At 44.9% G+C, this 21,652-nt stretch overlaps 1 protein-coding gene across 3 annotated transcripts in view; it reads right to left on the bottom strand.

Moving 5' to 3' along the window:
• HIPK3 (homeodomain interacting protein kinase 3) overlaps positions 1-21,652 on the bottom strand; it is a 339,043-nt gene that overhangs the window by 292,768 nt on the left and 24,623 nt on the right. The window contains exon 1 of one of the 3 annotated variants that reach the window (XM_077288110.1): positions 8,227-12,203. The exons of the other annotated variants lie outside the window; for them this stretch is intronic. The gene's annotated coding sequence lies outside the window, so the exon portion shown is untranslated. Of the gene's footprint in view, positions 1-8,226; positions 12,204-21,652 lie in introns of those variants that run through there. 3 annotated transcript variants of the gene reach the window in all.

Below are 21,652 nucleotides of genomic sequence, written 5' to 3'. Positions count from 1 at the left end.
TAAAAGTAAAAAAAAAAAAAAACGTACATACTCACATTCTGATGTCTGTCACGTCCCCCGGCGTCCACAGGGTTAAAACTGCTTTCGGCAAGAGCGCTGCTAATGCACGCGCTGCTGCCGAGAGCTTGCCTGCACTGACTGTCAGCGTCAGCCGTAAAGCAGAGCACAGCGGTGACGTCACCGCTGTTGCTGCCGGCGCTGACACATTCAGTGCAGGGAAGCTCTCGGCAGCAGTGCGTGCATTAGCAGCGCTCTTGCCGAAATCAGTTTTAACCCTGTGGACGCCGGGGGACGTGACAGACATCAGAATGTGAGTATGTACGGTTTTTGTTTGTTTTTTTTAACTTTTACAATGGTAACCAGGGTAAATATCGGGTTACTAAGCGCGGCCCTGCACTTAGTAAGCCGATGTTAACCCTGGTTACCCGGGTGCTGCAGGGGGACTTCGGCATCGTTGAAGATAGTTTCAACGATGCCGAAGTCGTTTCCCTGATCGTTGGTCGCTGGAGAGAGCCGTCTGTGTGACAGCTCCCCAGCGACCACACAACGACTTACCAACGATCACGGCCAGGTCGTATCGCTGGTCGTGATCGTTGGTAAGTCGTTTAGTGTAACTCCAGGTTTACATATGTGAAGTCATAGAAAGAAAAACAGACAACTAGTTGGAAACAATCACTGACAATTCGCTGAATTATAATGGAGCACGTCTGCTGACTGCTATCTACTGGCTATATGCTTTAAGCCCCCCAAACACTTTCCACTGACAACTATCTCTCCTGATGATTCAGCCATACAGGAACGCTGTGTTCTCTATGCGGGAGCTGCTGCCAGATTATTCTTAAAAAAAAAAAAAAAAAAAAGAATCGGCAGTCCAAAATCAGATGTGTGGGGAGAGAGTCAGCGGACCCCATACATATTAGGCTACTTTCACACATCAGGTTTTTGGTTTCAGGCACAATCCGGCAAATTTTCTTTAAAAAAAAAAAACGGATCCGTCGCAAATAGTGAAAAACTGAAGCGAGGGATAAAAAAAAAGAAAAAAAAAAAAAAGAGAAATTTATGATTTTTGTTATTGTTATTTGATATTTGTTATTTGATATTGATATTTGTGATTCAGCCAATGTTAGCCCTAAACATCAGCTGTATATTGCTTGAGCATGCTGTGTCCATCCATGTGATGTGAATGGGTCAGGTGTATGCCCCCTGAGAAGCATCAGGCAGGTAAATTCCAGCCTTTTGCTTTTCTTGGAGGTTTAGCATTAGCTTCCTCCCCTCTGCTCAGGGAGAAAGAGCCATTACCCCAGCGTTCAGCTATCTATTCTGTATAGCCACGAATGTCAATAAAGTATTGTGAATGTACGTGCACATATGTATAGATCTATACACACACTTAAAAAAAGGCTTTTGTACAAAATACTTAATTCCCAATTAACTACCCCCTATACGTTCCCTTTGTACACTTGAGACTAGTGATAGTTTAGCAGTGTAACCAGTACAGAACATAGAGAACAGAATTTAAACAGTCCGGTATCCACAACAAATGGACTAAGGGTACTGTCACACTCTGCAACTTTCCAACGATCACGACCAGCGATACGACCTGGCCGTGATCGTTGGAAAGTCGTTTGTGTGGTCGCTGGAGAGCTGTCACACAGACCGCTCTCCAGCGACCAACGATGCCGAGGGCCCCGGGTAACCAGGGTAAACATCGGGTTACTAAGCGCAGGGCCGCGCTTAGTAACCCGATGTTTACCCTGGTTACCATCGTAAAAGTAAAAAAAAAAAAAAAAAAAAAACAGTACATACTCACATTCCGGTGCCCGTCAGGTCCCTTGCAGTCTGCTTCCCGCTCTGACTGAGTGCCGCCGTAAAGTGAAAGCAGATCACAGCGGTGACGTCACCGCTGTGCTCTGCTCTTACTTTCCGGCCGGCAGTCAGTCAGAGCGGGAAGCAGACTGCAAGGGACCTGACGGGCACCGGAATGTGAGTATGTACTGTTTTTGTTTTTTTTTTTACATTTACGACGGTAACCAGGGTAAACATCGGGTTACTAAGGCGGCCCTGCGCTTAGTAACCCGATGTTTACCCTGGTTACAAGCGAACGCATCGTTGGATCGGTGTCACACACACACCGATCCAACGATGACAGCGGGAGATCCAGCGACGAAAGAAAGTTCCAAACGATCTGCTACGACGTACGATTCTCAGCAGGGTCCCTGATCGCTGCTGCGTGTCAGACACAGCGATATCGTATGGATATCGCTGGAATGTCACGGATCGTACCGTCGTAGCAACAAAAGTGCCACTGTGTGACAGTACCCTAAAGGTACCGTCACACTAAACGATATCGCTAGCGATCAGTGACGTTGCAGCGTCCGGGCTAGCGATATCGTTGTGTTTGACACGCAGCAGCGATCAGGATCCTGCTGTGATATCGCTGGTCGTTGAAGAAAGTTGAGAACTTTATTTGGTCGTCAGACCGGCGTGTATCGTCGTGTTTGACACCAAAAGCAACGATGCCAGCGATGTTTTACACTGGTAACCAGGGTAAACATCGGGTTGCTAAGCGCAGGGCCGCGCTTAGTAACCCGATGTTTACCCTGGTTACCAGTGTAAAATGTAAAAAAAAACAAACAGTACATACTCACCTTCGCGTCCCCCGGCGTCCGCTTCCTGCACTGACTGAGCGCCGGCCATAAAGTGAAAGTACAGCACAGCGGTGACGTCACCGCTCTGCTGTTAGGGCCGGCGCTCAGTCAGTGCAGGAAGCGGACGGCAGGAGACGTGAAGGTGAGTATGTACTTTTTGGTTTTTTTACTTTTTACACTGGTAACCAGGGTAAACATCGGGTTACTAAGCGCGGCCCTGCGCTTAGCAACCCGATGTTTACCCTGGTTACCCGGGGACCTCGGCATCGTTGGTCGCTGGAGAGCGGTCTGTGTGACAGCTCTCCAGCGACCAAACAGCGACGCTGCAGCGATCGGCATCGTTGTCTGTATCGCTGCAGCGTCGCTTAGTGTGAAGGTACCTTAAGTCTTCACAGAAACCTTAATGCCGCAGCAGCCAGGATACCTTATCAGTACAGTGCACGCAGCCGCCTGCTCCACAATATGAAAGGTAGAGCACCTCCATGTGTCCTCTATATACAGCGCTGTATACAGAGGCTGCTAAATAGCTAAGATGCTAATGAGGTGATAGTCACTGAGGTGGCAATTAAAATTATTTAAATACTTAAAGGGAAAGGACAGGTGAAATCTTTACAACTGCAGGGACCCTTGCTCTAGTCAACCTGGGCCAAAAAGCTGTAGGCTGGCAGTACTATAAGACAGCTGCTCTCATGGCATTGTTTTTGGAATAACCTCTTTAATTACCCTTTCAGTTCTGCCAAACGGGTGTGTTATTTCAATGGTGACAGCTGGTTGCGCCGGAAGAGAAACCAGTCCAACTTATGTCTCTTCCCAAGACCACTCAAATTACCAGAATCCACTAAGAAATATCATCCACCAGGGTCTCAAGCACAATGAGCACTCTGTACCATAAGTAATCCATTTTTTCAACATTTAGACAGGAGAATGCAGATGACATTAATACAGGAACATATATGGTTCAGAAGAAACTCAATCAACCTCAGATCAAAAGTGTACCCAGCAGCGATCATGTATTGGGGAACTTGGTTACCTGGATGTGTTGCTCCTCGCTGATATACATACTTGTGTTGAGACTATAATGTCAGTTCATTGGTGCAGAAAACAATGTATAGTTGTCTGTGATGGAAACAGTCATGCCTTGTTTAGTAATCATGGGACAATGACACAATTCTTCTCTAAGTACCAGTTGATGGTGCTCAGCTTGTATTATCAAGTTCTGAATTTATGGTGACCTACATATAGACATCCCATGGTTACTTGAATTGTTCATGAGCTCATACACTAAGCATTTATCCAACGGAATCACGGACCATAGCCCAAGTTCATAAATACCTACAGCATGGACACATACAGACCCTGCACAGAGATCAATGTGGAGACCTCACATTCCCACAGTTCATGAAGAACTGGACAACAGAGGTTCATTGTAAAGAAGCCATCACATGAACGGGGTTCTGCAAATGCCACAAGTCATGCTCTATCATACTTGGTCTTTGTACAAATAGGGAGGATGGAGGTTATGTCTATCTAACATTCATATCAGAACAAATGAAACGGTGAAAAAAAAAAGAGGAACACTAAAATCACTAGTATCATTATAGGATGCTTGTTTTATCACATTTCGTGTAACATTAATATTGCCAGATTCACACTGATGACATTCACTGTGTCTGGAAAATCAGCCAATGTCCTGATAATAATAATATAATAATCTCTTTATTTATATAGCGCCAACATATTCCGCAGCGCTTTACAGTTTGCACACATTATCAAGTTATTTATATCTTTGGAGTGTGGGAGGAAACTGGTGGAAACCCACGCAAGCATGGGGAGAACAGACAAACTCCTTGCAGATGTTGTCTTTGGGCAAAGAATTTGTTAACACTAAACAGGACAATGAATTTCTATACCATTTAATATAAATGTATTATAAATTAGTGAATCCCAGTGAAAACAAATCAGGTGATGGAAACCACTCGCATGAACAATAGAAACCAACCACCAGAGCTATAGACCTAATTCCAAGAATAAAGTGGCACGGACATACGTATTATCAAAATATTACTTTATTTTATTTGTAATGGTAACAACATATTACATGTGCACATGTTTGGAGAATATAAAAGATAAAATACATAAAATGACCAGTATATATAAAAACCTAAATACCGTATATACTCGAGTATAAGCCGAGATTTTCAGCCCAAATTTTTGGGCTGAAAGTGCCTCTCGGCTTATACTCGAGTCACGGTCTGTGGCAGGGTCGGCGGGTGAGGGGGAGAGGGCGCTGAGGCATACTTACCTAGTCCCGGCGATCCTGACGCTCCCCCTGCCCGTCACACTGTCTTCGGGTGCCGCAGCTCTTCCCCTGTACAGCGGTCACGTGGGACCGCTCATTAAAACTTATGAATATGGACTCCACTCCCATAGGGGTGGAGCCGCATATTCATTTTTCTAATCAGCGGTGCCGGTGACAGCTGATAGAGGAAGAGGCTGCGGCACCCGGAGACCAGCTGTCCGGGGGAAGGAGCGGGACGCCGGGAGCAGGTAAGTATCGCATATTTACCTGTCCACGTTCCACACGCCGGGCTCTGTCTTCCCGGCATCTCTCCGCACTGACTGTGCAGGTCAGAGGGTGCGATGACGCATATAGTGTGCGCGCCGCCCTCTGCCTTATCAGTCAGTGCAGAGACGCCGGGACGGGACGCTGAGGAGCTGCAAGCAAGAAAGGTGAGTATGTGTTTTTTTTTTTTTTTTTTTATTGCAGCAGCAGCGTTATATATGGCACAGATTTATGTGGAGCATCTATGGGGCGAAACTGAACGCTGCAGAGCATATAGGGCACAGCTATATAAGGAGCATCTATGGGGCCAAACTGAACAGTGCAGAGCATATAGGGCACAGCTATATAAGGAGCATCTATGGGGCCAAACTGAACAGTGCAGAGCATATAGGGCACAGCTATATAAGGAGCATCTATGGGGCCAAACTGAACAGTGCAGAGCATATAGGGCACAGCTATATAAGGAGCATCTATGGGGCCAAACTGAACAGTGCAGAGCATATAGGGCACAGCTATATAAGGAGCATCTATGGGGCCATACTGAACGGTGCAGAGCATATAAGGCACAGCTATATAAGGAGCATCTATGGGGCCATACTGAACGGTGCAGAGCATATAGGGCACAGCTTTATAATGAGCATCTATGGGGCCAAACTGAACGGTGCAGAGCATATATGGCACAGCTTTATAAGGAGCATCTATGGGGCCATAATGAACGGTGCAGAGCATATATGGCACAGCTTTATAAGGAGCATCTATGGGGCCATAATGTACGGTGCAGAGCATATATGGCACAGCTTTATATGGAGCATCTATAGGGCCATAATGAACGGTGCAGAGCATATATGGCACAGCTTTATGTGGAGCATCTATAGGGCCATAATGAACGGTGCAGAGCATTGTATATGTGGCACAGCTTTATATGGAGCATCTATGGGGCCATAATGAACGGTGCAGAGCATTCTATATGGCACAGCTATATATGGATAATATATGGGGCAATAATCAATGGTATGGAGCATTATATATGGCACAGCTTTATATGGAGCAATAATGAATGGTATGGAGCATCTATTTTTATTTTTGAAATTCACCGGTAGCTGCTGCATTTTCCACCCTAGGCTTATACTCGAGTCAATAAGTTTTCCCAGTTTTTTGTGGCAAAATTAGGGGGGTCGGCTTATACACGGGTCGGCTTATACTCGAGTATATACGGTAGGTATAAGGTACGCCATGAGAGGAAGGGTTAATCTCAGGAATCCTATTAAAAACCAATAAAAAATAAAGGAGTGTGTGCCACAAGTGCTAAAAATATATATATAAGATATAAAAAAATAATATATAAAAAATATATATAGTAGGGGTGTATGGGGTCAAAGAACCTATGAGGTAAAAATGTATATGGCCCACAATATGAGCAATTATTCTAAACATACACCATAAAAAAGTGCAAAGTGCAATGTGCAATCCAGTGGCAGAAAAAACCAAAGTGCCAAAAGTACAAAAGGCTGTATATGAAAAAGCAAGGGAATAGTGGAAGGGAAAATTTAGGAATTCCTGTACCTTTTGCCGGCGTCACCAAATCCAAATGATGCGCACCCCGACGCGCGTTTTGGATGTAAAATCCGACGATGCCGAAAAGCATTAGTACACATGCGCCAGCGCACTATGTCCCGGAACACAGCGAAATACTTCCGGGACATAGTGCGCCGGCACATGCGCACTAATGCTTTTTGGCTTTGCCCGCAGTTGGGCAAAGCATACTGCGAGTGCGCAAGGCAAGATTGCTTTGCGCAGGTGTGTACTACGGAGGACAGAGAATGAACTTCAATCCAATATTGAGGCCAGCATGCAGCCAGCGGGTAAGAGAAGGGTGAATCAATCACCCGAAAACCCCGCCCATATGACCGAAAATCGGTCCCGCCAAATTCCGGTGACAGGTTCCCTTTAAGTGGGAAACAGCTGGAAAACTACTGCTCTAATTACTTGGCGACTAAAGTTGTGACAACTCGTATTTCCTTGTTCAGACTCCAGACTTCCTTGCGACAAGTTAGGCCCTGTTCATATCGTACTGGGAGCTTTCTATTGCCACGAAGGCACAATACATAACTCTGTCAGTAGCCTGGACACACAATCTGTGGTCAACATTACTGGCACCCTTGGTTTTTAGGCTGGTATTCAGCTCTCCAGAACCTACCACTCTGAAGGTATTTGCAAAAAAAAAAAAAAAAATTACTGCCAAAGAACTGCACCAATCTGCTCCAACTTCAAAGTGTCAGTCAACACTGGGTTCCCGCTGGTAACACCTTCTTTCCTGTACAATAAACCCTGGAGGCAGATTCTCCGGAGATCTATGTCCGTCCTATAGATCGTAACAGCTCATTTACATATAACAGAAATGTGTATTTCTCTGGAATAAGACATTGAATCGCAGCTATCAAGATATCACTTTATTCAACTTTCTATGGCCTGCGTGCGCAGATAGACAGCTAAGGAGGGTTGATTCCACTGACGGATGCCCTTTAACCCATTCACCACCAACACAAGCCTATTTTCACCTTATGACCAGGCCAATTTTTACAATTCTGACCACTGTCACTTTATGTGGCAATAACTCTGGAACGCTTCAACGGATCCTGGTGATTCTGAGATTTCTTTTTTTGTGACATATTGCACTTCATGTCAGTGGTAAAATTTCATCACTATAATTTGCGTTTATTTGGGGAAAAAATGGAAATTTGGAAAAAATGTTGAAAATGTTGCAATTTTCAAACTTTTAATTTGTAAGCCCTTAAACCAGAGATAGGTACACAAAATAGTTAATGAGAATCCTTAGAAGGGGAACGGCACTAGGTCCGCGTGGATCGCAGCCAGAGGACTGTTAATCACCACGGTTCATTCAGGTGCGGTCAGGCGCGGTCAGACGCAGAGCAACTGGATTTATGGTGCACAACTACCAATAAGTGTTGTAATACGGAGATTCATAAAAGAGTTTCAGAAAGTAGTGGCACTCACCAGTTTGCTGTTCCGACGTGTTTAATTCATGTGCAGCTTAATGCAAGCACATACTTGGAAGTGCGGGGGGTGCGGGGAGTGCAGGAGGACGACGGCAGTTTCGTGCAAATTGCACTTCTACGGGTCCATGTGTGATAAAATGATGTCATTTCCTTTTATACAGGTTACATCAAGATTTAAAAAAAAAAAAACGACAAATTACTGATAATTACATACAATTATACATATCTAAAAAGATGTTTTTTACATATATCAGTAAAAATATTTTATCAAATGCATACTGAACAGTGACGAAAATTATAAGAATACAGCCATGTCCAGTTTATCATTTAGACCTAGAGGGCCCTGTGCATTAGAACTTATAATCCATTTTCCCTCTTCTCTTAAGAGGAGCCTGTTATGGTTTCCTCCTTGAGGGGGGAATTTTACTAATTTTATACCTGCAAAGTGCATTAATTCAGGATTACCATTATGTTGTTCTTTCATGTGCTTGATAAGTCGCATGCAACCTTTGCCTGTAATTATGGAATTATAATGCTCTCTAAATCTGGTGGCTAAGGGACGTATTGTCTTACCAATATAGAAATAATTACAAGGACAAAAAATCACATAGACCACATATTTGCTTTTACATGTAATAAAATCACATACCCGATATGAAATTCCTCCAATTTTTAATGGATTATCTGTTTTGTGCAGGTGGCAAAATCTGCAATTGTTACATTTGAAATTGCCTTTTGGCAAATCCCTTGTGAGCCAGTTATTATCTACAGGTAGTAATCTATTATGTACTAATAAATCGCCAAGATTTTTGGTACGTTTATATGCAAATTGAGGGTCCAATGTTGTGATCTTTTCTACATCTCTGTCATTTTGAAGGATGTGGCAGTTTTTTCTCACTGCTTTATGAATTGCTCGATCCATTGGGCTGTGTTTAAACGTAAAATTAAACCTGCGAAGAGTATTGTCGCCCTGCATCTGACTCTTTAATTTGCGTTTTCTGAGTAATTCAGATTGTAATAATTTATCCGCCCGACTTTCTGCTCTATCCATTATTTCAGATGGGTACCCCCTATTTTTGAAGCGTTGTTTGAGTTCAACTATTTGTTCTTTATATTTTTTCTCATCATTATTTATTTTTCTTAATCTTTAAAGAAAAATAAATTTTCTCCTCCAAATTTGGGAGGAAAGTGCGGGGTGCGTCTTATGGTCCAAATGTAAAATGTGGGGAGGAGGCAGCGGTGGAGTAGGATCGCACACTCCCATGAGGCAGTAGTGTCGCCGCTACAGGAATCCGGCGCTGGGGAATCCACTTGGTCCCGATGCTTAAAGTGAAGGAATATTCATTAGCATCTTCTCAGCTCACTTGTCAGCGCAGAGCAGTAATTGAATATTCCTTGACTTACGGTAAACAGTGGACACACATGGTTTCCCCAGCGCCGGATTCCTGCAGCGGCTGGGGAGATCGTGTGTCCGGTGGAGGAGGCGGCAGGAGCAGGGTGCCACAGGAGGGATCACCGCATACCTGACAGCACAGCCCGGGCTCGGCTGATGCTTCGTGCTCCCTTATAGGACCTGTGTGAGGTAATGAAGAGGGCGGGCTGGAGCATCACATGACAGAACAGAGCCCTCCCTCTTCATGATGTCATCACAGGTCCTGCAGACACCGCGCTGGAAACAGTGCAGCTTCCTCTTACACGACCTGTGGTGAGGCAATAAGAGGGAAGGCTCTGTACGGTCATGTGATGCTCCAACCCTTCATTACCTCACCACAGTGTGGCTGGCTGGCTGGCTGCGGGACCTGCACCGCCTGTAGAAGTAAGAATTAATTAAAAGGTTAGCAAATTACAACACATAAAAAAGCACTCTGCCACTCCTGTGGTGAACTATAACTCCCAGCATGCCATAGGATATGCAGGACATGCTGAGAGTTATAGTTCTCCCATGGGATCTTAAAGCAGCACTCCAGTGTTATTTTTCAGTGCTGGAGTGGTGCTTTAAATATAAGCCCTGTGCCCCCATTCTTAAACTCACCCTCCAGCGTCTTCATATAGTACTTTACAGACACCACACTGGTGCCGCAGCACCATCTTCTACCCGTAGCTTCCAACATAATAACATACTATTCTATATAATAACACCACATATAATAGTATGTTATTTATGTTATTAAATATTTTACCACATTTTTTTGCTACAAATATTTTTTTCCCTATTTTCCACCTCTAAAACCTGGGTGCGTCCTCTGGTTCGAAAAATACGGTAATTTTTATTTACATTCGTCTTTGTGATCGCGTTTTATTCCACTTTTTGTTCGGCGGTATGATAAAGCATCGTTTTCTGCCTCGGTTTTTTAACTTATTTTTTTGCGGTGTTCACGAAAGGGGTTAACTAGTGGGACAGTCTTATAAGTCAGGTCGTTTCGAACACGACGACACCTAATATGTTTACTTGATTTGGGTTTTTTTACTCAAAAATATTTATTTACGGGCACAATTTTTAAATTATTTTGTGATATATTTACATTTTTTTCCCACTTTTTTTTTAAACAAAATTTTACTTTTTGCATTTTCCACATAAGTTCTCTGTGACAACTTAATGAGATTACAAACTATAAATCTGCACAAGTTTGGCTAATCAAGCTACCTACATGTATCAAAAACCTAAAGCAGCTCAGGTTCTTCAAAAAAAGCAACCATATGTGAACCAACATCCCAAGTAGGAGATTACCTGTTCAATGAAAATCAGCGAGGAACCTTGCTTATCGGAAGGCATGCAACCAGTTATCACTAAGATATAGCATTGTGGTTTTCCACCGAATAAACGAGAAATTACATCAGTTGTTTCCATACATTACTACAGACAGTGTTTTGTGCAAATTTACCAATGGGACAAGTGTCCAGTCTGTGTAGATCCACTCAACATCAGAGGTGCACCCACCAGCATTGCTCTGGCTAATTAAAATATACACACAGTTTCAGAACTACAAGTACCTGGATCTTCACTATAACAGAGAATGATTAAAACTGGGAAATTAAAGGATCAGGACTCAAACAAAAGCCTCCAAATAGGCGGGGGTTAAACAGCTGAGACCCCCACTATTCGACAAAACTGGGTACTTTTCTACCTAGTGTGAATGAAGCGGCAGTGTTCCTGCTCGAGTGCTGCACCACCAGGGAATTAAATCAGTAAAGAATCCCAACAATATCATGTGCCAAACACATATATAACAAACTACTCCGTAACACTCTGCTCCCTATAAAAGAGGAAGTGAACGAAAAAAGCACATATACGGTAATCACAAATATAATAAAACCATTTTTTTTAACAACAAATTTCTTACAATAAATCCAAATGTTAAAATACAAATCAAGACCTCAGATGTGAGAGACACCTGGCTAAAGAATCCATTATACACATAACATCAAATATAATTTTGCTGTATAGCATTACAAAAGGTCAATGAGAAAAAGAGAAACCAAATAAATCCCTGTAGCCCTTTAGCTGGTAATATATCCACATTACCTTCCTGTATAGTTAGGCTATAAACCAGAGCAAATTGTGAATGAGCTTGGTCAATTAATGTCCTTACTTCTTATCACGCCTGATATGCCTCTATCTAAAAGATCCCCAGCATGGATGGTACATAAACATTTAAAAAATGTTGAGGGACACAGCATCGAATCCACACATTCAGTAAGTTATAAAGGAGAGATTTGGGCACTTTTTGAAATCCACCCCAAGATCGAGTTGCATGGCCATGGCAAAGAATAGCACCGGAACACGTTACAGTAATGTTTAAATGGTTAATAGCTGTGACCAGAGCTCATCACCGGTCATGGCTGTTAAAGGGCCACTGTCACCCCCTCCAGCCGTTATAAACTAAAAGAGCCACCTTGTGCAGCAGTAATGCTGCATTCTAACAAGGTGGCTCTTTAAGTTTTTGGTGCATGTATTCCCAAAATAATGCGTTATATAAATTCTCCAAAATACCTTTCTTTCGCCAGGGAGGCAGGTCCTCACCCCCCTGCTTGAAACGCCACAACGTCCCCCGGCGTCCACAGGGTTACGCGCTGCTGCTCAGAGCTTCCTGCACTGAATGTGTCAGCGCCGGCAGTAAAGCAGAGCACAGCGGTGACGTCACCGCTGTGCTCTGCTTTACTGCCGGCGCTGACACATTCAGTGCAAGAAGTTCTCGGCAGCAGCACGTAACCCTGTGGACGCCGGGGGACGTGACAGACATCAGAAGGTGAGTATGTAGTGTTTTTTTTTTTACTTTTACAATGGTAACCAAGGTAAATATCGGGTTACTAAGCGCAGCCCTGCACTTAGTAACCCGATGTTTACCCTGGTTACAAGTGAACACATCGCTGTATCGGCGTCACACACGCCAATACAGCGATGACAGCGGGTGATCAAGCGACGAAATAAAGCTCTGGACTTCTAGCTCCGACCAGCGATATCACAGCGGGATCCAGATCGCTGCTGTGTGTCAAACACAACGAGATCGCTATCCAGGACGCTGCAACGTCACGGATCGTCGTCGTTCTCGCTGCAAAGTCGCTTAGTGTGAAGGTACCTTTAGGTCTGTGAAATCACAAGATTAAAAACAGACTAGCTGAATCATTCTAATCTCCATGTACAGTGGCATGTAAAAGTTTGGGCACCCCTGATCAAAACTACTGTGAACAGTTAGCATTGAAGATGAAATGATCTCTAAAAGGCCTAAAGTTAAAAAGGACACATTTCCTTTGTATTTTAGGCACACTTTAAATTTTTCAAACAGGAAAATGGGCCAATGCAAAAGTCTGGGCACCCTGCATGGTTAGTACCTAGTAGCACACCCTTTTGAAAGCATCACAGCTAGCAAACGCTTTTTTGGAACCAAAATTCATCCAGTTCTATAATATTTCTGGGTTGTCTTGCATGCGCTGCTATTTTGAGGTCTAGCCACAGATTTTCAATGATGTTCAGATAGATGGACAGTGAGGGCCATTGTAAAATCTTCAGCTTGCACCTTTGGTGGTGGTCTAATGTGGCTTTTGATGGGTCTGTAGCCATGCTCCAGCTTTTTTTTTTTTTTTTTTTTTTTTTTTTTTTTTACAGATGGTGTTTGCATCATGAGTTGGTAAAATTCAATTACATTCATTCTTCCCTCCACCCATTAACCCCTTCACCCCCGGAGCTTTTTCCGTTTTCGTTTTTCGCTCCCCTCCTTCCCAGAGCCATAACTTTTTTATTTTTCCGTCAATTTGGCCATGTGAGGGCTTATTTTTTGCGGGACGAGTTGTACTTTTGAACGACATCATTGGTTTTAGCATGTCGTGTACTAGAAAACGGGAAAAAAATTCCAAGTGCAGTGAATTGCAAAAAAAGTGCAATCCCACACTTGTTTTTTGCTTGCCTATTTTGCTAGGTTCACTAAATGCTAAAACTGACCTGCCATTATGATTCTCCAGGTCACTACGAGTTCATAGACACCTAACATGACTAGGTTATTTTTCACCTAAGTGGTGAAAAAAAATTCCAAACTTTGCAAAAAACAAAACAAAACAAAATTGCGCCATTTTCCGATACTCGTAGCGTCTCCATTTTTCGTGATCTGGGGTCAGGTGAGGGCTTAATTTTTGCGTGCCGAGCTGGCGTTTTTAATGATAGCATTTTGGTGCAGATACGTTCTTTTGATCGCCCGTTATTGCATTTTAATGCAATGTCGTGGCGACCAAAAAAACGTAAATCTGGCGTTTCTAATTTTTTTCTCATTACGCCATTTAGCGATCAGGTTAATGCTTTTTTTTATTGATAGATCGGGCGATTCTGAACGCGGCGATACCAAACATGTGTAGGTTGGGGGTTTTTTTAATTGATTTATTTTGATTGGGGCGAAAGGGGGGTGATTTAAACTTTTATATTTTTTTTATTTTTTTCACATTTTTAAAAACTTTTTTTTTTTACTTTTGCCATGCTTCTATAGCCTCCATGGGAGGCTAGAAGCAGGCACAGCCCGATCGGCTCTGCTATGCAGCAGTGATCATAAGATCGCTGCTACACAGCAGATTTGCAGGTGTGCTGTGAGCGCCGACCACAGGGGGGCGCTCACAGCCACCGGCAATCAGTAACCATAGAGGTCTCAAGGACCTCTATATTTACAATGGAGGAGCATCGCCGACCCCCGATCATGTGACGGGGGTCGGCGATGCGCTCATATCCGGCCGCACGGCCGGATGCGGTAGTTAAATGCCGCTGTCTGCGTTTGACAGCGGCATTTAACTAGTTAATAGGCGCGCGCAGATCGCGATTCTGCTCGCGCCTATTGCGGGCACATGTCAGCTGTTCAAAACAGCTGACATGTCCCGGCTTTGATGTGCGCTCACCGCCGGAGCGCACATCAAAGCGGGGGTCCCGACATGTGACGTACTATACCGTCACATGTCGGGAAGGGGTTAAATGTTCTGCTATTGGCTGCAACACAATCCCAAAGCACGATTGGATGAACCCCATGCTAAATGGTTGTCGAGATGTTCTTTTCCTGAAATTTTGTGCCCTTTTTTCTCCACGCATATCTTTGATCATTGTGGCCGAAGAGTTCTATTTGAACCTCATTGGTCCACAGTACTTGTTTCCAAAATGCATCAGGCTTGTTTAGATATTAATTTTCATACTTCTGGAGCTGAATTTTCTGGTGACGAGACAGCAGAGGTTTTCTTCAGATGACTCTTCCATGAAGACCATATTTGTGCAGGTGTCTCTGAACATTAGAACAATGTACCACAACTAAAGAGGGGGTTCTGATTTGCCTCTCTAGCAGCTCTCATTGAAGTTTCGCTTGGTCTTCCAGACCTTATTTTGACCCCACTGTTCCTGTTAACTACCATTTCTTAATTACATTTCGATCTGAGGAAAGGGCAACTTGAAAACGCTTTGCTATCATCTTATAGCATTTTCCAGCCGTGTGGGCTTCTACCATTTTGAGTGCTAGGTTTTTGTTTTTTTTTTTGTTTGTTAAAAAAAAAAAAAAAAACAAAGTTAGAGGAGGCTGGGTTTATATAAAGCTTTTTATAAAACTGCGAAATTTGCATCATTAACAGGCTAATTAAGGTGTGAAACCTTGGTAAAGTTGTCTTGAGGCTACAAATCTCCAGGGGTGCCCGAACTTTTGCAATGACCTATTTTGATGTTATTTTTAAAATTACATCCTCGCAGAAGTCTCAAACACCTCAATTTACAATCACTTTCTGAGTCCCTTCTCCCTCTCTTACAGACTTAGCCTCCCTTCATGACACAGATGCTGCTGCCACTTTTTATAACACCACAATAACAGCAACACTCAATTCGGCCGCCTCGCTCATGCATAACAAAACTCGTACACTCAACAGGCAGCCCTGGCTGACCAGCCTGACCAAAGAACTGAGACGGGCTTCCAGGATCACTGAGCTGAGATGGAAGCGATCCTGCTCTGCCGACAACTTCACTGCATACAAGCAGTCCCTCGCCAGCTTCAAGTCCACGCTCACTGCCGCAAAACAAACTTACTTCTTATCTCTCATATCCTCCCTTTCTCACAACCCTAAATAGCTTTTCAACACTTTCAATTCTCTACTCCGTCCCCCAGCACCTCCTCCCTCCCTCCCCTTTCATTTCTGCTGAAGACTTTGCCTTTCTTTAAACAGAAGATTGATACGATCAGAGAAAGCTTTGGCCCACAGCGCCCAATGCCCCTCTTAGCTGCTCAACCCTGCTCCTCCAAAACCAGCTTCTCCACCATGACAGAAGATCAGCTCTCCACCCTCCTGTCAACATCACACCTCACCACCTGCACGCTCAACCCGCTCCAGTCCCACCTCATCCCTAACCTTTCCACGGTCTTCATCCCAACCCTAATGCACCTCTTCAACCTCTCACCCACAACAGGTGTCTTCCCCTCATCCTTCAAGCATGCCAAGATCACACCCATCCTCAAAAAGCCCTCCCTCGACCCATCCTCTGTGTCTAGCTATCGCCCGATATCTCTTCTCCCTTATGCCTCCAAATTACAAGAGCAACATGTCCATCTTGAACTGTCCTCCCACCTCTCCTCCTGCTCCCTCTTTGATCGGTTACAATCTGGCTTCCGACCCCATCACAACTGAAACTGCCCTAACTATAGTCACCAACGACCTACTAACTGCCAGGAGCAAGCGACACTACTCTGTCCTCCTTCTCCTGGACCGGTCTTCTGCCTTCGACACTGTGAACCACTCCCTTCTGCTACAGATCCTCTCTTCTCTTGGCCCTATCCTGGATCTCATCATATCTGACAGACCGAACATTCAGTATCTCCCTCCCCCACACCACCTCCTTACTTCGCCCCTTGTCAGTCGGTGTTCCTCAAGGCTGTTCTAGGACCCCTACTCTTCTCCATCTACACCTTTGGCTTGGACAGCTCACAGAATCCCACGGTATGCAGTACCAGCTCTATGCCAATGACACACAGATCTACCTATCCGGACCTGACCTCACCTCTTTACTTACCAAAATCCCACACTGTCTGCTTTTTTAGCCTTCTTTTCTGCTCGCTTTCTAAAACTGAACATGGACAAAACAGAATTCATCATCTTTCCCCCATCTCACTCTACCCCTCCACCAGACCTATCCATCAATGTCAATGGCTGCTCACTTTCCCCAGTCCCACACGCCCGGTGCCTCAGGGTGATCCTCGACTCTGCCCTCTCTTTCAAGCCACATATCCAAGCCCTTGCCTCCTCCTGCCGTCTCAAACTCCCGAATCTGCACATTCCTTGACCACGACACCACAAAAACACTAGTGCATGCCCTTATCTCCCGTCTTGACTACTGCAACCTCCTACTCTCTGGCCTCCCCTCTAGCACTCTGGCACCACTCCAATCCATCCTACACTCTGCTGCCCGACTGATCTACCTGTCTCCCCGCTATTCCCCAGCCTCTCCCCATGCCAAGCCCTTCACTGGCTTCCTATCGCCCAGAGACTCCAGTTCAAAACCCTCACAATGACATACAAAGCCATCCACAACCTATCTCCTCCATACATCTGTGACATGGTCTCCGCTACCTACCTACACGCAACCTCCGATCCTCTCAAGACCTCCTTCTCTACTCCCCTCATCTCTTCTTCCCACAACCGGATCCAAGACTTCTCACGTGCTTCCCCCATACCCTGGAACTCTCTACCACAACACATCAGACTCTCGCCTACCATAGAAACCTTCAAAAAGAACCTGGAGACTCACCTCTTCTGAAAAAGCCTATAGCCTGCAGTGATCCTCAACCTACTGAACCGCCGCACAACCAGCCCTACCCTCTCCTAGTGTATCCTCACCCATCCCCTGCAGACTGTGAGCCCTCGCGGGCAGGGTCCTCCCTCCTTGGGTACCCGTGTGCCTTGTTTTTTGCTCATGTTTAATGTATTTGTCTATATTTGCACCGTATTCACGTATAAAGCGCCATGGAATCAATGGCGCTATAAAAATGTATAATAATAATAATAATAATAATAATAATAATAAAATGTAAAAAAAATGACATTTTTGTTGTTGTTGCCAAAAATACAAAGGAAAGGTCTGATCTTTAACTTTAGGCCTTTAGAAAGCACTTCATCTTCAACTTGCTTAACTGTTCACAATAATAGTAATTTTGACCAGGGGTGCCCAAACTTTTACACGCCACTGTAGAAAAAGGAGGTAAATTTTCCCTGCACAATTCATGAGTTACTGCAAAACTCCCTGGCTGGGGAGTGAGGAGCGGAGATAGGCCAGGAGGTGAAGAGGGTGATCTTTTTGCTGCATAAATTATTTCCTGTTTCTACATAGAGCAGAAAAAAGAATTACTGCAGCTGGGTAGACAGACAAAATGAGCAATTGTAAGTACACAGTGCTATGTAATATGATGATTGCAATATATTAAGAGGATAAAAACTTTGATGGGAGAAGGAGGAGGGCTTCTTTCATATAGCCAGTAATTGTCGTTATTTTAGGGAGCTCAGCTCCTGAGCCCGCTCTCTACACACAAATATCCCAGAAGCTCATAAATACCTTTAATATTTTGTTAAGGGGTTAAGCTAAAAAATAGAATTAGAACTTACCGATAATTCTCTTTCTAGGAACCTTCCACGACAGCAGTATCGGAGGATGTCTCCCCGCCCTAATAGGGGACAGGAACAGAAAGAGCTTAAATACCCCTCCCCTTCCTGCAACCACCAGTGTTTTTTCTGGACACAGTAGCATGTTTAGTTACCACTTAAGTGCAGGAAACATTTAATACATAAATCAGATAGGGAGGGAAATTAGTGCTGTCATGGAAGGTTCCTAGAAAGAGAATTACCGGTAAGTTCTAATTCTATTTTCTCTAGACACCTTCCACGACAGCAGTATCGGAGCAATACCAACCGCTAATTTCTTTAGGGAGGGACAACAGCCTGGAGAACTCGTCTGCCAAACGATAGGTCCCTATTGAAGTTGAGCCTGTAGTGCCTGGTGAATGTATGGACTGACGACCAGGTGGCGGCTCTGCAAATCTGCTCTGAAGATGCGCTACCCCTCTCTGCCCAGGAAGTTGAGACTGCACGGGTGGAGTGTGCTTTTAGAGAAGCTGGAGGAGTCAGATTCTGGGATGAGTAGGCAAGGCTAATGGCCTGTTTAATCCAATTTGCTATTGTACTTTTGGCTGTCTTCTTGCCTTTATTACGTCCTGCCCACTGGACGAATAGATTCTGATCCACCCTCCAACTTTCTGTCTGTTGAAGGTAGAATAGGACCACTCTGCGGACGTCCAGGGTATGAAAGACTTCCTCTTTTGGGTTAGATGGATTCGGACAGAAAGAGGGCAAGATGATTTCTTGATTTCTGTGGAATTCAGAGACCAATTTAGGCATAAAGGAAGGATCTAATTTCAGGATTATGCTGTCCATAGTTACGGTCAGGAATGGCTCCCAGATTGATAAAGCCTGTATCTCCCCTATACGCCTGGCGGTGGTTATAGCCACCAGAAAGACTGTTTTTAGGGTCAAGATTTTTAAGTTGGAGGCTGAAAGGGGTTCAAAAGGGTCACCGGTCAGACTCTTCAGGACAAGATTCAAGTCCCACGGAGGAGTGTGGATGAGACGTCTTGGACGGATTCTTGTTGCTGAAGCTATAAACTGTTTGATCCATCGGTGACTTGCCAGATCTTGGTCAAAGAAAGGGCCGACACTTGGACCTTTAGGGTACTTGGTGAGAGTCCCATCTCCAAGCCCTTCTGGAGGAACTGAAGGATTTGAGCAATTTCTGGATTAAATGGATCTGGTTTGTTCGGAAGACACCATGAAGAAAATTTCTTCCATATTTTCCCATAAATGGCATTAGTTATCGGCTTCCTACTTTTTTGTAGGGTTTCGATCACGTCTTGAGAGAGCCCCCTGGCCTTCAGGATCTCGGCTTCAGAAGCCAGGCTGCTAACTTCAGCTTGTGCAGGTCTGGATGAAATAGAGGACCCTGTTGAAGCAGGTCGCGTCTCTGGGGAAGCAGGATTGGACCTTCCAGGCACATGTCTGTTAACGCGTTGAACCAGCCTCTTCCTGGCCACAATGGGGCTATCAGAATCGTTGAGACTTGGTCTATCCGGACTTTCTGCAAAGCTCTGGATAGCAATGGGATTGGCGGGAAGGCATACGCTAGGGTAAACTCCCAAGGATGTGAGAATGCGTCCAGTCCTTGAGTCTCGTTTGAGGTGCTTAGGGAGAAGAAGTTGTCTGACTTTGTATTCTGTCTGCTGGCGAACAGGTCCACCTCGGGGGTTCCCCACCTCTGGACCAAGGATAGGAATACCTCCTGGTTTAGTGACCATTCCCCAGGATGAAAGTCCCTCCTGCTGAGGTAATCCGCCTGGGAATTGTCCAGCCCTTTTATATGTACTGCAGAGATGGACAGGAGGTGTTTCTCTGCCCAGGAAAAAATCCTTCCAGCGGTTAACTTTAGGCTTGAGTATTTCGTGCCCCCTTGGTGTCGGAGGTAGGCGACAGTGGTCATGCTGTCGGACATCACCCGTACATGGTGACCCTGGATGAGGGCCGATGAGGCTTTTAGCACCTCCTCCACTGCTTTTAACTCTCTCAGATTTGAGAAGCTGCGTCTCATCTCTGGGGGCCACAAACCCTGAAAGTGGGATTTCTCGATCACAGCACCCCAACCTCTCTGACTTGCGTCTGTTGTAAGTACTCGGAAAGGGGTCTGATCCCAGCTCACTCCCCGCTGTAGGTTTCGGGGGTTCCGCCACCATGAGAGGGAGGATCTTACATGAGTTGGATTTGGAATTTTTCTGGATAAAGCCATCTGGTGTCCTCTTGAATACGACAGGATGTGAGATTGGAGAGTCCTTGTATGGGCCTGGGCCCAGGAGACTGCCTGGATGCATGATGTTAGAGAACCCAGGATTGACATAGAATCTCTTAAGAGTTGGGAATTTCTGGTCTCTGAATCTGGAGATCTTGTGGACAAGATCGATCCGACGGTCCCTGGGTAAGAAGGACATTCTCTTCTCTGAGTCCAGGAGAACTCCTAGAAATTTCTTCTGAGGAGATGGCTGGAGATCTGATTTTGCCAGATTCGGAATCCACCCGAGAGACGTTAAAATATTGAGAACCTTCGTCACGTCCTGATTGAGGCGAGAAGCTGATGGGGCAATGAGGAGGAAGTCGTCCAAGTATGGAATGACGCAGACCCCCTGTTGTCGGATAAAGATTATCACTTCCAACATGATCTTGGTGAAGACCCGTGGAGCTGATGATACTCCGAAAGGAAGGACATTGAACTGGTAATGGCTGATCCGTTTGTTTTGGGAAATGGCAAACCTGAGGAACCTCCTGTGGTCTGGATGTATCGGCACATGGTAATATGCGTCCCTCAGGTCCAATGTGGCCATTACCCAGTTCTGTCCAATCAGCGGGATTGCTGATCTGATAGATTCCATCTTGAATCTTCGATATCTTATCACCTGATTTAAGGGTTTCAGGTTTACGATGATACGGTGTTTCCCTGAGGGTTTCTTCACCAGAAAGAGATGGGAGTAATGGCCTTCTCCCCTTTCCCGATGTGGTACATGGGAAATCACTTTTTCCCGGAGCAGGCTTAGAATATCCGACCTCAGAGCCTCCTGAAGTTTTGGAGATTGTGGAGAAGTGATTGTTAGCTGGTGAGGAGGAGGACTCGAATTCCAATTTTAGGCCGTCCTGTATGGTACGCAGGACCCACTGATCCCTGGTGATCTCCTGCCACCTGGAGAGAAAATTCGAGAGTCGACCCCCGACCTGGGAGCAGTCATTGCTTTTCAGAGGACTGCTGGGGCTGGGGGACCATGATGTTTCTGGCTTTCCCACCTTTGGGGTAGCTCCATTGCCCCGTTTTGCCTTTTCCCCTATAGTTCTGTTGGGGTGGTTGT

This window comes from Ranitomeya variabilis, chromosome 2 (genome assembly GCF_051348905.1).
Source record: "Ranitomeya variabilis isolate aRanVar5 chromosome 2, aRanVar5.hap1, whole genome shotgun sequence".
In the NCBI taxonomy this organism is placed as follows: Eukaryota; Metazoa; Chordata; class Amphibia; order Anura; family Dendrobatidae; genus Ranitomeya; species Ranitomeya variabilis.
Note: the sequence above shows the minus strand (reverse complement) of the source record. Positions and strands in the feature narration are given on the sequence as shown.